Here is a 16,268-nt window from a genome sequence, read left to right on the forward strand (position 1 = left end):
AGCCTAGTGGTTAGAGTGTTGGGCCAGTAACCAGCAGGTAGCCTAGTGGTTAGAGTGTTGGGCCAGTAACCAGCAGGTAGCCTAGTGGTTAGAGTGTTGGGCCAGTAACCAGCAGGTAGCCTAGTGGTTAGAGTGTTGGGCCAGTAACCAGCAGGTAGCCTAGTGGTTAGAGTGTTGGGCCAGTAACCAGCAGGTAGCCTAGTGGTTAGAGTGTTGGGCCAGTAACCAGCAGGTAGCCTAGTGGTTAGAGTGTTGGGCCAGTAACCAGCAGGTAGCCTAGTGGTTAGAGTGTTGGGCCAGTAACCAGCAGGTAGCCTAGTGGTTAGAGTGTTGGGCCAGTAACCAGCAGGTAGCCTAGTGGTTAGAGTGTTGGGCCAGTAACCAGCAGGTAGCCTAGTGGTTAGAGTGTTGGGCCAGTAACTGAACGGTTGCTAGATCGAATCCCCGAGCTGACAAGGTTAAAATCTGTCGTTCTGCCCCTGAACAAGGTCTTCTGGTCTTCTGTTCCCCAGAAGACCATCATTGTAAATAAGAATTGCAAATTTGTTCTTGCCTAGTTAAATAAAGGTTAAATAAAATAATGGTCGAGAGCTGAGGCGGAGAGTTGTGTGTGTGTGTGGTCTGGGATTTGGCTGACTGTTTGTGGAACACTTCAACACAACATTCTTACTGTACTGTACACATACGCCATCCACAGATTGGCCTCGTCTATTATAAGTCCACTGATAACTTTACGATGGGGAAATTCACTAGCAATGATCCTACCAGTGCTGGGACTTTAATACAGTGCAGTTATTGGTCATGAAGCAGAGGTCGCATCAAGGTAATTAACAAGGTAATCAACATCACTATGAAGAGTGTGTCCTGTGTTTCTAAAAGTCTGTTGCCAAAAGTGTCATGTTGTTTAGGTGTATTCCTGCTGTAGTCCTGCTGTATTCCTGCTGTATTCCGGGCATGCGGAGGGTAACAAATACAATTTGATTTGAGGTCTAGATGTTTGTCCGTCTTTCTAAAACCCTCCTCTACGGGCCGACGTTTGGGATGTCAAACCCTCCTCTACGGGCCGACGTTCGGGATGTCAAACCCTCCTCTACGGGCCGACGTTCGGGATGTCAAACCCTCCTCTACGGGCCGACGTTCGGGATGTCAAACCCTCCTCTACGGGCCGACGTTCTGGATGTAAAAGATAAAAAAAACTGTTGAGAGGAGGGGGGACTGCCTGTGAGCGTTTGATGTTTTCCTCAGCGTGCGTATTCTGTGTGCGTATGTGTATGCGTGTTGCTGGGGAACGTAGGGAGGGAGCTCAAAGCCTTTTTCTTTCTGCAGGTTAGCTAACCAGGGGAAGCCAACTGAGCGAGTGAATCAAACTTCTTAAAAACGGAGAAACCTGAAAGTACTGCATGTCAGGATTAGACGTTGACCGATTATTATTTTTCAAAGCCGATACCGATTATTGGAGGACCAAAAAAGCCGATACCGATTAATCAGCTGATTTAAAAAAAAATGTATTTGTAATAATGACAATTACAACAATACTGAATGAACACTTATTTTAACTTAATATAATACATCAATAAAATAAATTTAGCCTCAAGTAAATAATGAAACATGTTTAATTTGGTTTAAATAATGCAAAAACAAAGTATTGGAGAATGTAAAAGTGCAATATGTGCTAAGTAAGAAAGATAACGTTTCAGTTCCTTGCTCAGAACATGAGAACATATGAAAACTGGTGGTTCCTTTTAACATGAGTCTTCAATATTCCCAGGTAAGAAGTTTTAGGTTGTAGTTATTATAGGACTATTTCCCTGTATACCATTTCTATTTCATTAACCTTTGACTATTGAATGTTCTTATAGGCACTTTAGTATTGCCAGTGTAACAGTATAGCTTCCGTCCCTCTCCTCGCTCCTCCCTGGGCTTGAACCAGCAACACAACGATAACAGCCACCATCGAAGCAGCGTTACCCATGCAGAGCAAGGGAAACAACCACCCCAAGGCTCAGAGCGAGTGACGTTTGAAATGCTATTAGCGCGCGCCAACTAGCTAGCCATTTCCCTTCGGTTACACCAGCCTCATCTCAGGAGTTGATAGGCTTGAAGTCATAAACAGCGCAATGCTTGACGCACAACGAAGAGCTGCTAGATAATATCTAGTAATATCATCAACCATGTGTAGTTAACTAGTGATTATGATTGATTGTTTTTTATAAGATAAGTTTAATGCTAGCTAGCAACTTACCTTGGCTTACTGCATTCGCGTAATAGGCAGGCTCCTTGTGGAGTGCAACGAGAGAAAGGCAGGTCGTTATTGCGTTGGACTAGTTAACTGTAAGGTTGCAAGATTAGATCCCCCAAGCTGACAATGTGAAAATCTGTCGTTCTGCCCCTGAACATGGCAGTTAACCCACCGTTTCTAGGCAGTCATTAAAAGTAAGAATGTGTTCTTAACTGACTTGCCTAGTTAAATAAAGGTTAAAAAAAATAAAAAATAATATATATATATATAAAAAAAAATAGGCGCCCAAAATTACCAATTTCCGATTGTTATGAAAACTTTAAAATCGGTTCTAATTAAATCGGCCATTCCGATTAATCAGTCGACCTCTAGTCAGGATGCCATCAGGGTCAGGTGATTAGATATCTGTTGACAAAACAAGTAACTGTCTGGGCAATCTCACTTTTAAAAGTTAATATTCTGTTAACTCATACCCAAATAATGTTGTTGACTCATTCTAAACTCAGGTGGCCAAAGCATAAATTGGAGAAAACAAACAAACACATAAAAAAAACCCACCTCACAAATTGTATCTCAAACAGACCGTTAAAAAAATGTTTGCTACTTCCTCATAGAATGCAGTCATCCTCCTAAGCACGCGGCTGTAAGGAAGCCATCGCGCTCTGCACCCATTCAACAGAGAAAAAATAAAAACATCAATCTTAGGCTAAACAAAATAACTTACGCTTACAATGAGGTTTTGATTCTTGCTTGAAACGTCGCTAAGATTATATTCGGTTGTGATCTTTGCAAAATAACTGTTTTGGATGCAGCAGTTGTTAGCTAGAATGCTAACGCTCATTGATATAGGCTGTAGCAAAAGCTAGCCAAAGAGCCATTTTACTGGTTGAAGTGATTTTTTGTTTGTTTGATGAGGATGTGTGTGTCTGTCTGTGTGATGTCCCCCTTAGTATCCGAAACAAGAAGAAAGTGAATCCAGGCGCCATTTAATGAGACAGGAAGTTAGTTAGCCTCAAACACTTGCGCACACAAACCAGCCTAACTGTCAGAAGACTGGAGCACAAACCAGCCTAACTGTCAGAAGACTGGAGCACAAACCAGCCTAACTGTCAGAAGACTGGAGCACAAACCAGCCTAACTGTCAGAGGACTGGAGCACAAACCAGCCTAACTGTCAGAGGACTGGAGCACAAACCAGCCTAACTGTCAGAGGACTGGAGCACAAACCAGCCTAACTGTCAGAAGACTGGAGCACAAACCAGCCTAACTGTCAGAAGACTGGAGCACAAACCAGCCTAACTGTCAGAAGACTGGAGCACAAACCAGCCTAACTGTCAGAAGACTGGAGCACAAACCAGCCTAACTGTCAGAAGACTGGAGCACAAACCAGCCTAACTGTCAGAAGACTGGAGCACAAACCAGCCTAACTGTCAGAAGACTGGAGCACAAACCAGCCTAACTGTCAGAAGACTGGAGCACAAACCAGCCTAACTGTCAGAAGACTGGAGCACAAACCAGCCTAACTGTCAGAAGACTGGAGCACAAACCAGCCTAACTGTCAGAAGACTGGAGCACAAACCAGCCTAACTGTCAGAAGACTGGAGCACAAACCAGCCTAACTGTCAGAAGACTGGAGCACAAACCAGCCAAACTGTCAGAAGACTGGAGCACAAACCAGCCAAACTGTCAGAAGACTGGAGCACAAACCAGCCAAACTGTCAGAAGACTGGAGCACAAACCAGCCTAACTGTCAGAAGACTGGAGCACAAACCAGCCTAACTGTCAGAAGACTGGAGCACAAACCAGCCTAACTGTCAGAAGACTGGAGCACAAACCAGCCTAACTGTCAGAAGACTGGAGCACAAACCAGCCTAACTGTCAGAAGACTGGAGCACAAACCAGCCTAACTGTCAGAAGACTGGAATACAAACCTCACAAAAACAACACATGTTATGTTCTAATCTTCTTGTTACATAGCCTAGCCTACGTGTAGCCCTGCGTAACAGACAGACACTGGTATGGTGCTGAAGACAGCATAGTCAAGATTAGGTGAAAAGGTGGTGAAGTGTCCCTTCTAACCAACACAGACAGTGGAATCTACCAGTGGGCACCCAGTGACTACAAAGGATGAGATGCATTGTTGTGGGCGAGTCTAGATGGCGTAGTTCGCCTCCAGACATGGGAACATGCAGTTTATTGTATTTAATGTCATTTTCCTCTGGCTGATGTCAGGTGGTGGTTTGTCTGATGCTGCTGTGCTGGTCTCTCTGGAAACAGAGATGTTAATCTCAACAAAACTAACCGAATGAAAAAGGTTAAACATCCGTAGACGTGGCCAACTCAAGTCAGAACATTCTCCCACACAGCCACCAACTTGTCTAAGGGAAATGTATCAGAACAGGTCCATTGTAACCGTTGCCAAACATCTGACCTAAAATAATGGTTTCCTGAATGTAGGTGAATGTATGAAAAATGAATGATGCTTTTCACAATTTCAAACATTTCTCAGGCTTTTCAATCAATCTCTGTGTCTGTCTGTGTGATTGCCAGAATCTTCCTCATCCTCGGATCTATGATGTACCAATGTAGAGCTGGTTGTTGTTGTGTTTGAGATAACCCCCATCTATCTGTCATCTTTCTGAGCAGGTTGAAATACTTCTCAGTATTAAATTAGCTTGGTTAAATAAACCATGTTCCAGCTGGACCCGCTTGCCAAGAGAATCTGGGACCAATCGGTGCCATTCCCACGACAACTGGGTCATCCGTGGCAGCTGATGTCCTGGATGACTGGACGTTTGCCCATTGGGGGAAATGGACTGACTGACCACAGTAAGTAGGTAGCCTTGTACGAGCCTTGGCTTGTACGAGCCGGAGCCCATTTCCTGTTCCTGTAGTGAGGCAGCTTGATGTTCAAGTACACCCCCTGGACAGGACACTAGTCTATCCCCTCAGTACACCCCCTGGACAGGACACTAGTCTATCACAGAGCCTTACCCCCTTGACAGGACACTAGTCTATCACCTCAGTCCACCCCCTGGACAGGACACTAGTCTATCACCTCAGTACACCCCCTGGACAGGACACTAGTCTATCCCCTCAGTACACCCCCTGGACAGGACACTAGTCTATCACCTCAGTACACCCCCTGGACAGGACACTAGTCTATCCCCTCAGTACACCCCCTGGACAGGACACTAGTCTATCCCCTCAGTACACCCCCTGGACAGGACACTAGTCTATCACAGGGCCTTACCCCCTGGACAGGACACTAGTCTATCCCCTCAGTACACCCCCTGGACAGGACACTAGTCTATCACAGGGCCTTCACCCCTTAATGCTGAGTGCCAAGCAGTAACAGATTGACCACAGAGGGAGTCAAATGACCTAGACATTATCACAAGGTCTAATACACTGAACAGAGGTTGAATTTCACTAGTGGTTGGTTCCCAAATGTCTTTCAGACATTTATAAAACACACTCCAGATATCTAAAACTAGGGTTGCAAAATTCATGGTACTTTCAATAAATTCCCTGGTTTTCCAGAAATCCTGGTTGAAGATTCACGGAATCGGAAGGGAATAAGAAGGAAATCCGGAAACGGGATTTCTGGAAAACCAGGGAATTTATTGAAAGTTCCCAGAATCCTATTTAATAGCCTATCAGACAAACAGGAGAAAGCCTTCCAATAGCAGACATGTTTCTTTGGACTACTCAAAGGCAGAGGTTGACTTAAATCTTAGACACTGTATTCCATAGAATGGAAACGTGGGCTGTAGCCTACATGAACTCGTATTCAAAGCAATGTTTCTATCCACTCAGCCCAGTCACATGCTGTAATGGACCTGAAACGCATGAAAACTACACAACGCAGTGTGGGTCAATGTAATTAGGTACAGAGACCCCCACCTTCCATCTTCAAAGGCCATCTGGCACCGATTATACAGCCCCACCCTACCACCACCCTGTGTGTGTGTGTGTGTGTGGCTGCATTAACAGTAAATTATTGTCAGTAGGTAGGTAATCCCCATCAAACACACCCAGGGGAGGGGAGAGAGGGGCCTAGAGAGAGAGAGAGAGACAGAGAGAGAGTTGTACTGACTCCAGTAGGCAGTACTGGGATGTAGGCTACTGGTGACAGATGGAGAGACTGGGAGATGGAGAGGAGGGGAGGCGTTCAAGTTACAGGCTCATCAATAATTCACTGAGGTGAACACAGTCCGACAGCGGACAGACAACAAACGGCACACACACACACACACATCGCATGCACTCAAAACCACACGGACACACTCACACCCTGCCTAGGTACTACTTCCTGCCAGTAGAAAACACACTGTGTGACCTTCCCAGAAACCAACCAACCGTTCCAGTGACCAGCAGCTTGAGGAAAGTGTGGCTCACTTGACTCACTCTGCACAGGAAAACAGCAGGGAGGGGGGCTGACCTGATGGGGGCAGACTGATCATAAATCTGTGCCTAAAGCACAGCCTGTACTGGCAGCAGCAGCCCCTGAGAGAGATTGAGGAGAGACTGGGGGATATGGGGAGGAGAGAACTACTCCCAGCCCTGCTCTCTAACCCTAACTACCAGCCCTCCTCTCTAACCCCAACTACTACTACTCCCAGCCCTCCTCTCTAACCCCAACTACTACTACTCCCAGCCCTCCTCTCTAACCCCAACTACTACTACTCCCAGCCCTCCTCTCTAACCCCAACTACTACTACTCCCAGCCCTCCTCTCTAACCCTAACTACCAGCCCTCCTCTCTAACCCCAACTACTCCCAGCCCTCCACTCTAACCCCAACTACTACTCCCAGCCCTCCACTCTAACCCCAACTACTACTCCCAGCCCTCCACTCTTACCCCAACTACTACTCCCAGCCCTCCTCTCTAACCCCAACTACTACTCCCAGCCCTCCTCTCTAACCCCAACTACTACTCCCAGCCCTCCTCTCTAACCCCAACTACTACTCCCAGCCCTCCTCTCTAACCCCAACTACTACTCCCAGCCCTCCTCTCTAACCCCAACTACTACTCCCAGCCCTCCACTCTAACCCCAACTACTACTCCCAGCCCTCCTCTCTAACCCCAACTACTACTCCCAGCCCTCCTCTCTAACCCCAACTACTACTCCCAGCCCTCCTCTCTAACCCCAACTACTACTTTTTCACTTACCAAATCTGAGGGGTGAAAGACAACATCATAAATGTTGTGTTCACAATACAAACTACTTCATTTCAGTAAGGCTAACTTTATTGGAGTTAGTGAAGTTCCAAAATGCTGATTTTGGGACAGTTTTAGCATCCCCCCCTAATGGTTTTAGTTAGCATTGGGGGGGGGGAAAGCTGATCCTAGATCTGTACCTTGGGCACCCGAGTGGCGCAGCGGTCTAAGACACTGCATCTCAGTGTTAGAGGCATCACTAGAGACACCCTGGTTCGAATCCAGGCTATATCAAAACCGGCCTTGATTGGGAGTCACATAGGCCAGCGCACAACTTGCCCAGTGTCGTTTGATTTGGTCGGTGAAGGCCGTCACTGTAAATAAGAATATGTTCTTAACTGACTTGCCTAGTTAAATAAAGGTTAAATAATATATATAAAACCCAGGGAAACTTCACAGGAGCAGCATTTGTAATGTTGTGAACTGCTAGACTAAAAGGTAGAGCTTCAGAACACAAACCACAAACAGAATTAGTCGTTAAATGTTTCTCCAGAAGCAAACTGCCCCGTGTCCAGATTTGACATTTTCTTTCAGCTCAGGTGTTGGCAGGTATGTCCTTCCATGTATGAATGACCTCATGTGCGTAATTAAGACAGAGAGGGATGGAGAAGTAGGGAAAGAGGGAAGCAGAGAGGGGTGGAGATGTAGAGAAAGAGGGAAGCAGAGAGGGATGGAGATGTAGAGAAAGAGGGAAGCAGAGAGGGATGGAGAAGTAGGGAAAGAGGGAAGCAGAGAGGATGGAAAAGTAGGGAAAGAGGGAAGCAGAGAGGGTGATGGACTGTTTGGAATATACCTAAAGAATTAGAAGGGAAGAAGTAGAGAGACAGAGAGCGAGAGAGAGACTGGGATAGACTCAAGGTGTAGAGACTAAGAAAGAGAGACCAACAGTCTAATCTGCTCCCAGCAATGTGGAAAAACGTTTGATGATGTTTTACCAGGCCTTTGTCTTTCTTTCCCCACTAACAGAAACGACAGTAAAAACATACCCACTGTCTGACCCACTTTCCATGACAAACCCTGGTAATCCTCCATCTCACATGCACAAACCCAGCACACTGAATGGAGCGAATAAGCTGAACTGAAGAGTAGTGTGCCAAGCTTCACATACACTGCAGAGTGTAGCCTACAGCCTAGCCTAAGCTGCTCAGATGTCCCTAGCCTCATACACGCACAGTTACGACCTGGGGAACTCACCCAGGCATGTCATTCAGAGTACAGACTCATAAGCTTACAGTATGCACGAACGTAAGCAAAAAACACACACGTACACACCCACAGTTATGACCTGGGGAACTACCCAGGCATTCCATTCAGAGTACAGGCACATACAGAGGGCACACACACAGGCCAAAACACACAGGCCTACAGTGTGTTAACACAAACACACAGTACCAAGCCTCATGACGCAACAGATCCAGAGAACAGCACACATCACATACACACACAGAATACCCAAATTGAAAACCGGATTGATGGATATCTTACACTCTGGATAGGTGGGGGTTCCTACAGACACTCTGGATAGGTGGGGGTTCCTACAGACACACTGGATAGGTGGGGGTTCCTACAGACACTCTGGATAGGTGGGGGTTCCTACAGACACACTGGATAGGTGGGGGTTCCTACAGACACTCTGGATAGGTGGGGGTTCCTACAGACACGCTGGATAGGTGGGGGTTCCTACAGACACGCTGGATAGGTGGGGGTTCCTACAGACACTCTGGATAGGTGGGGGTTCCTACAGACACTCTGGATAGGTGGGGGTTCCTACAGACACTCTGGATAGGTGGGGGTTCCTACAGACACGCTGGATAGGTGGGGGTTCCTACAGACACTCTGGATAGGTGGGGGTTCCTACAGACAGACTGGATAGGTGGGGGTTCCTACAGACACTCTGGATAGGTGGGGGTTCCTACAGACACTCTGGATAGGTGGGGGTTCCTACAGACACGCTGGATAGGTGGGGGTTCCTACAGACACGCTGGCTAGGTGGGGGTTCCTACAGACACGCTGGATAGGTGGGGGTTCCTACAGACACGCTGGATAGGTGGGGGTTCCTACAGACACTCTGGATAGGTGGGGGTTCCTACAGACACGCTGGATAGGTGGGGGTTCCTACAGACACGCTGGATAGGTGGGGGTTCCTACAGACACGCTGGATAGGTGGGGGTTCCTACAGACACTCTGGATAGGTGGGGGTTCCTACAGACAGACTGGATAGGTGGGGGTTCCTACAGACACTCTGGATAGGTGGGGGTTCCTACAGACACTCTGGATAGGTGGGGGTTCCTACAGACACTCTGGATAGGTGGGGGTTCCTACAGACACGCTGGATAGGTGGGGGTTCCTACAGACACGCTGGATAGGTGGGGGTTCCTACAGACACGCTGGATAGGTGGGGGTTCCTACAGACACGCTGGATAGGTGGGGGTTCCTACAGACACTCTGGATAGGTGGGGGTTCCTACAGACACGCTGGATAGGTGGGGGTTCCTACAGACACGCTGGATAGGTGGGGGTTCCTACAGACACGCTGGATAGGTGGGGGTTCCTACAGACACGCTGGATAGGTGGGGGTTCCTACAGACACGCTGGATAGGTGGGGGTTCCTACAGACACGCTGGATAGGTGGGGGTTCCTACAGACACGCTGGATAGGTGGGGGTTCCTACAGACACTCTGGATAGGTGGGGGTTCCTACAGACACTCTGGATAGGTGGGGGTTCCTACAGACACTCTGGATAGGTGGGGGTTCCTACAGACACTCTGGATAGGTGGGGGTTCCTACAGACACTCTGGATAGGTGGGGGTTCCTACAGACACTCTGGATAGGTGGGGGTTCCTACAGACACTCTGGATAGGTGGGGGTTCCTACAGACACTCTGGATAGGTGGGGGTTCCTACAGACACTCTGGATAGGTGGGGGTTCCTACAGACACTCTGGATAGGTGGGGGTTCCTACAGACACTCTGGATAGGTGGGGGTTCCTACAGACACTCTGGATAGGTGGGGGTTCCTACAGACACTCTGGATAGGTGGGGGTTCCTACAGACACTCTGGATAGGTGGGGGTTCCTACAGACACTCTGGATAGGTGGGGTTCCTACAGACACTCTGGATAGGTGGGGGTTCCTACAGACACTCTGGATAGGTGGGGGTTCCTACAGACACTCTGGATAGGTGGGGGTTCCTACAGACACTCTGGATAGGTGGGGGTTCCTACAGACACTCTGGATAGGTGGGGGTTCCTACAGACACTCTGGATAGGTGGGGGTTCCTACAGACACTCTGGATAGGTGGGGGTTCCTACAGACACTCTGGATAGGTGGGGGTTCCTACAGACACTCTGGATAGGTGGGGGTTCCTACAGACACTCTGGATAGGTGGGGGTTCCTACAGACACTCTGGATAGGTGGGGGTTCCTACAGACACTCTGGATAGGTGGGGGTTCCTACAGACACTCTGGATAGGTGGGGGTTCCTACAGACACTCTGGATAGGTGGGGGTTCCTACAGACACTCTGGATAGGTGGGGGTTCCTACAGACACTCTGGATAGGTGGGGGTTCCTACAGACACTCTGGATAGGTGGGGGTTCCTACAGACACTCTGGATAGGTGGGGGTTCCTACAGACACTCTGGATAGGTGGGGGTTCCTACAGACACTCTGGATAGGTGGGGGTTCCTACAGACACTCTGGATAGGTGGGGGTTCCTACAGACACTCTGGATAGGTGGGGGTTCCTACAGACACTCTGGATAGGTGGGGGTTCCTACAGACACTCTGGATAGGTGGGGGTTCCTACAGACACTCTGGATAGGTGGGGGTTCCTACAGACACTCTGGATAGGTGGGGGTTCCTACAGACACTCTGGATAGGTGGGGGTTCCTACAGACATGCTGGATAGGTGGGGGTTCCTACAGACACACTGGATAGGTGGGGGTTCCTACAGACACTCTGGATAGGTGGGGGTTCCTACAGACACGCTGGATAGGTGGGGGTTCCTACAGACACACTGGATAGGTGGGGGTTCCTACAGACACTCTGGATAGGTGGGGGTTCCTACAGACATGCTGGATAGGTGGGGGTTCCTACAGACACTCTGGATAGGTGGGGGTTCCTACAGACCCACAGATTCAATAGAGGACGGACAGATCCCCCCCCCCTCAGACCCTCTGGAGTGGGACAGACCCCCCTCAGACCCTCTGGAGTGGGACAGACCCCCCTTAGACCCTCTAGAGTGGGACAGACCCCCCCCCCTCCCTCAGACCCTCTGGAGTGGGACAGACCCCCCCTCAGATCCTCTGGGGTGGGAAGGGGTGTGTGTATTACTATCCTTGAGGGTATTGAAAATGCCCAAAGTCCCCGCTAGGACAGTAAAACAAGTCCCCACTAGGATAGTAAAACAAGTCCCCGCTAGGATAGTCCCCGCTAGGATAGTAAAACAAGTCCCCGCTAGGATAGTCCCCGCTAGGATAGTAAAACAAGTCCCCGCTAGGATAGTAAAACAAGTCCCCGCTAGGATAGTAAAAACAAGTCCCCGCTAGGATAGTAAAACAAGTCCCCGCTAGGATAGTAAAACAAGTCCCCGCTAGGATAGTAAAACAAGTCCCCGCTAGGATAGTAAAACAAGTCCCCGCTAGGACAGTAAAACAAGTCCCCACTAGGATAGTAAAACAAGTCCCCGCTAGGATAGTCCCCGCTAGGATAGTAAAACAAGTCCCCGCTAGGATAGTCCCCGCTAGGATAGTAAAACAAGTCCCCGCTAGGATAGTAAAACAAGTCCCCGCTAGGATAGTAAAACAAGTCCCCGCTAGGATAGTAAAAACAAGTCCCCGCTAGGATAGTAAAACAAGTCCCCGCTAGGATAGTAAAACAAGTCCCCGCTAGGATAGTAAAACAAGTCCCCGCTAGGATAGTAAAACAAGTCCCCGCTAGGATAGTAAAACAAGTCTCCACTAGGATAGTCTCCGCTAGGATAGTAAAACAAGTCCCCACTAGGATAGTAAAACAAGTCCCCACTAGGATAGTCCCCGCTAGGATAGTAAAACAAGTCCCCGCTAGGATAGTAAAACAAGTCCCCGCTAGGATAGTCCCCGCTAGTACAGTGAAACAAGTCCCCGCTAGGATAGTAAAACAAGTCCCCGCTAGGATAGTAAAACAAGTCCCCGCTAGGATAGTAAAACAAGTCCCCGCTAGGATAGTAAAACAAGTCCCCGCTAGGATAGTAAAACAAGTCCCCGCTAGGATAGTAAAACAAGTCCCCGCTAGGATAGTAAAACAAGTCCCCGCTAGGATAGTAAAACAAGTCCCCGCTAGGATAGTAAAACAAGTCCCCGCTAGGATAGTCTCCACTAGGATAGTAAAACAAGTCCCCGCTAGGATAGTAAAACAAGTCCCCGCTAGGATAGTAAAACAAGTCCCCGCTAGGACAGTAAAACAAGTCCCCGCTAGGACAGTAAAACAACTCCCCGCTAGGACAGTAAAACAACTCCCCGCTAGGATAGTAAAAAAGGCCCCGCTAGGATAGTAAAACAAGTCCCCGCTAGGATAGTAAAACAAGTCCCCACTAGGACAGTAAAACAAGTCCCCGCTAGGACAGTAAAACAAGTCCCCGCTAGGATAGTAAAACAAGTCCCCGCTAGGATAGTAAAACAAGTCCCCGCTAGGACAATAAAACAAGTCCCCGCTAGGACAGTAAAACAAGTCCCCGCTGTAAAACAAGGCACATTATCCCTAGTGGGGACATTTCCCACATCCCCAGAAGGACAAACGCTATTTTAAATTCAGGGGTTAGGTTTTGTGTTTTGGTTACAATTAGGGCTAAGTTCAGGAGTCAGGTTAAGGCTAGGTACCCACAAGGATAGTAGAACATATGGTGGTGGTGGTGTTTGTGTGTGTACATCCACAAGTTTAAAAACAAAACATATTCTGACCAAAAATCAGTTTGTAAACAACATGTTTACCCGTGACAATGCAATGACGACAACGTTTGTAGCTAAACAATAGCTGAGTGGCAAGTCAAATCACCATTCGACCTATTGATCCGCAATGAAACAAGAGATAAGATAATTGGAAAGGGTGAACCGAATGATTGATACGACAACGGGACATGGATGTCAAAAAGGCGGATCCAAGTCATCGACAGACCGGACCAACAAAGGCAGAAGCAGGAATAGCCAACAGATCAGATGAGGGAATGATATCCCATTCCAACTTGACATGCAAAACCTAGTTTGTTAGTTAGCTCAGTTGATAGACAAAGCCGGAATAGTGCGTTCGATTCCCGGGACCACCATGCGTAAAAACGTAAGGATTTATGACTAAATAGCTTTGGATACATTACAATGACCCAAAAATAAATAGTTATGATTAACGTTAAGAGAAGATTTGGTTATAGCCTAAATTATGACCATTATTAGTTAGCTAGCTAGGTTGAGAGGAATAACTAGCTACTCTAACGTTAACGTTACCTGGCACATCTCTCCACCAGCAAGCAATCATATTAGCTAGCTAGCCTACTGTCCCTTATGTTAGCTAGCCAGCGGGTTCACAAAGGGAAACAGGAGATTGTCAACTGATTGGCAAGCTAATATGGTTAGTTATCTTGTGTAAACGAGAGGGAGGTTATTGTTAGGTAGTTTTACTTACAGCGGAGTCGATGCGCTCCTCCTGCCGAGACACACCGCTCAGTGAGCGGGTGACAACCATCTACCACCCGCCGCTTCCGACCAAGTTCGTTGAGTTCGCTTGTTTACCAGCTAACAAAGGCAATTTGTCAACAAATCTCAATGTTTGATACAAAAAAAACAGTCAGAATGGCCAATCATTCGTGTTAGCTTTCTTCCTGTACAAAGTTACATTCCCCCAAATGTTTTTTTTAATGCTTCGCTCTCCGTGCAGACAGCAGAATAATATGTTGGAGGTGTGTTGAACATAAACAGAAACGTCTCGTTTTGAATTGTAGCGTACTCCGATCCGAGAAAATCCTGCCGCGTATGATGCGAAAGGGATTGTGGATATCGTAGTTGAGCTCTCGACCTAACAAGGCACCGCAGAGTATCTAAACCTGTCATTGAAGCCACCATGCAAGTACTTGTTTTGAAATGTGGCGTGCAAGTTGTTTATATATTATGCATTCGTGTGGTAGCCTACAGCGAATGTAATGAAACTGAGTAAAGCCACGCAGTCCGTCAAAGAAGACGAAAAAGCATGTACCCTCTTAGGCCTAACTCCCACCTATCTGAGATACCTACTGCAGCCCTCTCTCTGGTCCCCAAAGCACACACATCCCTGCGTTGCTCCTCTTTTCAGCTCTCTGCAGCTAGCGACTGGAACGAGCTGCCATAAACACTGGACAGTTGTATCTCTTCATTCAAAGACTTAATCAAATCAAATCAAATTTTATTTGTCACATACACATGGTTAGCAGATGTTAATGCGAGTGTAGTGAAATGCTTGTGCTTCTAGTTCCGACAATGCAGTAATAACCAACAAGTAATCTAACTAACAATTCCTAAACTACTGTCTTATACACAGTGTAAGGGGATAAAGAATATGTACATAAGTATATATGAATGAGTGATGGTACAGAGCAGCATAGGCAAGATACAGTAGGGCAATCATGGACACTCTTAGTGACAGTTGGACTGCTCCACATGATGCATTGTTGTCTCTACCTTTTTGCCATTTGTGCTGTTGTCTCTACCCTCTTGCCCTTTGTGCTGTTGTCTCTACCTTCTTGCCCTTTGTGCTGTTGTCTATGCCCAATCATGTTTGTACCATGTTTTGTCCCACTGCCATGTTGTTGTCATGTTGTGTTGCTACCATGCTGTGTTGTCATGTTGTGTTGCTACCATGCTGTGTTGTCATGTTGTGTTGCTACCATGCTGTGTTGTCATGTGTTGCTACCATGCTGTGTTGTCATGTTGTGTTGCTACCATGCTGTGTTGTCATGTTGTGTTGCTACCATGCTGTGTTGTCATGTTGTGTTGCTACCATGCTGTGTTGTCATGTTGTGTTGCTACCATGCTGTGTTGTCATGTGTTGCTACTATGCTGTGTTGTCATGTTGTGTTGCTACCATGCTGTGTTGTCATGTTGTGTTGCTACCATGCTGTGTTGTCATGTTGTGTTGCTACCATGCTGTGTTGTCATGTTGTGTTGCTACCATGCTATGTTGTCATGTTGCGTTGCTACCATGCTGTGTTGTCATGTTGCGTTGCTACCATGCTGTGTTGTCATGTTGCGTTGCTACCATGCTGTGTTGCTACCATGCTGTGTTGTCATGTTGTGTTGCTACCATGTTGTTGTCATGTTGTGTTGCTACCATGTTGTTGTCATGTTGTGTTGCTACCATGTTGTTGTCATGTTGTGTTGCTACCATGTTGTTGTCGTGTTGTGTTGCTACCATGCTGTGTTGTTGTGTTGTTACCATGCTGTGTTGTCATGTTGTGTTGCTACCATGCTGTGTTGTCTCTCTTGTTGTGTTGCTACCATGCTGTGTTGTCATGTGTTGTTGACATGCTATGTTGTTGTCTAAGGTCTCTCTTTATGCAGTGTTGTCTCTCTTGTTGTGATGTGTATTTTGTCCTCTATTTGTATTTTATTTTTAACACCAATCCCGTCCCCACAGGAGGTATTTTGTTAGGCCGTCGTTGTAAATAAGAATTTGTTCTTAACCGACTTGCCTAGTTAAGTAAAAGTTGTTTTTTTTAAAGCAGAAAAGGGCAATATAATATTGCTCATTCAGGTGAACCTAGTCATTTTACTGGTCTTATGTCAATCAAACCGTATGTGACAAGGCAGGAACC

At 47.3% G+C, this 16,268-nt stretch overlaps 1 pseudogene; it reads right to left on the bottom strand.

Moving 5' to 3' along the window:
• Positions 1–14,457, bottom strand: part of LOC135528871 (E3 ubiquitin-protein ligase pellino homolog 1-like) — a 29,969-nt pseudogene extending 15,512 nt beyond the window's left edge.
• Positions 14,458–16,268: the final 1,811 nt, after the last annotated feature.

The sequence above is a fragment of the Oncorhynchus masou genome, unplaced genomic scaffold, assembly GCF_036934945.1.
Source record: "Oncorhynchus masou masou isolate Uvic2021 unplaced genomic scaffold, UVic_Omas_1.1 unplaced_scaffold_1052, whole genome shotgun sequence".
In the NCBI taxonomy this organism is placed as follows: Eukaryota; Metazoa; Chordata; class Actinopteri; order Salmoniformes; family Salmonidae; genus Oncorhynchus; species Oncorhynchus masou.